At 31.5% G+C, this 1135-nt stretch overlaps 1 protein-coding gene across 1 annotated transcript in view; it reads left to right on the forward strand.

Moving 5' to 3' along the window:
- The window catches only part of LOC145664944 (uncharacterized), a 20176-nt gene extending 19258 nt beyond the window's left edge, over positions 1 to 918 (forward strand). The window contains exon 4 of the mRNA XM_081732064.1: positions 1 to 918. This exon is cut by the window's left edge and continues 367 nt beyond it. The gene's annotated coding sequence lies outside the window, so the exon portion shown is untranslated.
- The last annotated feature ends 217 nt before the right edge of the window (positions 919 to 1135 follow it).

Raw genomic sequence — 1135 nt, forward strand, 5'->3', positions numbered from 1 at the left:
AGAAACCGACTACAATAAGGCTGACATTTATCTTATCTGGCCACTTGATTATGTGGGTTGTGCTTTCAAGAAATACATAGTTACGTCATTATTATTCCGTAAGTTAAGTCATGTAAATATGGAAACGAACACGTATTAAAATCAGTGATTCCCAAAGTTTTTTTTTTTTTTTTAAACTGGCAACACACTATTAAACGCCCAGAACATGACGACATGCGTAGGTTAGGTGCTATACTATTCATTTATATATGAACAGGTTAAAATTACACTGGTGTAAGACACTTTTTTCAAACAGAAAGATTTAAGATAGAGAATATGTAAGTTAGACCTTCACTCAATTGCAAATAGATGGTAGTGGAAGCTTTTGGCATAAAAGGACAATCCTTATTTTGTTCCCGAAGTTATTACAATACGTTTTCATTAATTTCTGAAAGAAAAAAATATTACTTACACCACTGTTATTTTAACCCGTTCATATATATATACAGGGTTATTTATAAAGAAGGGTGTAAAACTAAAGTGTATTTATTTTGTACTGAAATGATACACAAAGGCAAAATTGGTCATCAATATATACATATATCGAGAGCCAGGGACGTACGGAAGGGGGGGACACGGGGGTCTGGACCCCCCCCGAAATTTCGACTTTTTAAAAATTTAGCCTAATTTTAGGGGCAATTTTAGCAATTTTAATATAAAATAGCATCATATTTAGTTTGGACCCCCCCCCCCCGAAATAAATTCCTGGGTACGCTACTGTCGAGAGCCTTAAAATTGATACGTTTAATGATAAAAATAAGTATCATATATAGACTAAACTTACAGGCCTCCTGTGCGGCATAAAATATATATATTTTTTTTAAATTCTAAAAATTTTGCGACATACTCCATGATGCTATGTAACACACCTGTTTGGAACCACTGTGGTAAATTATTCTGTTATCAATAATAATAATAATAATAATAATAATAATAATAATAATAATAATAATAATAATAAAGTGTGTAAGACTACCTCTTTTCTGATGTTCTTCCCTAGATACTGACTTTTAAAGCTTCATTATGAAGATATATTGTTACACGAGTAATTAATAGTTTTTCAATGGAAGACGTTTAACTTCTTATGACATCAAGA

This window comes from Thermobia domestica, chromosome 11 (assembly GCF_964235325.1).
Source record: "Thermobia domestica chromosome 11, izTheDome1.hap1.1, whole genome shotgun sequence".
NCBI lineage: Eukaryota > Metazoa > Arthropoda > Insecta > Zygentoma > Lepismatidae > Thermobia > Thermobia domestica.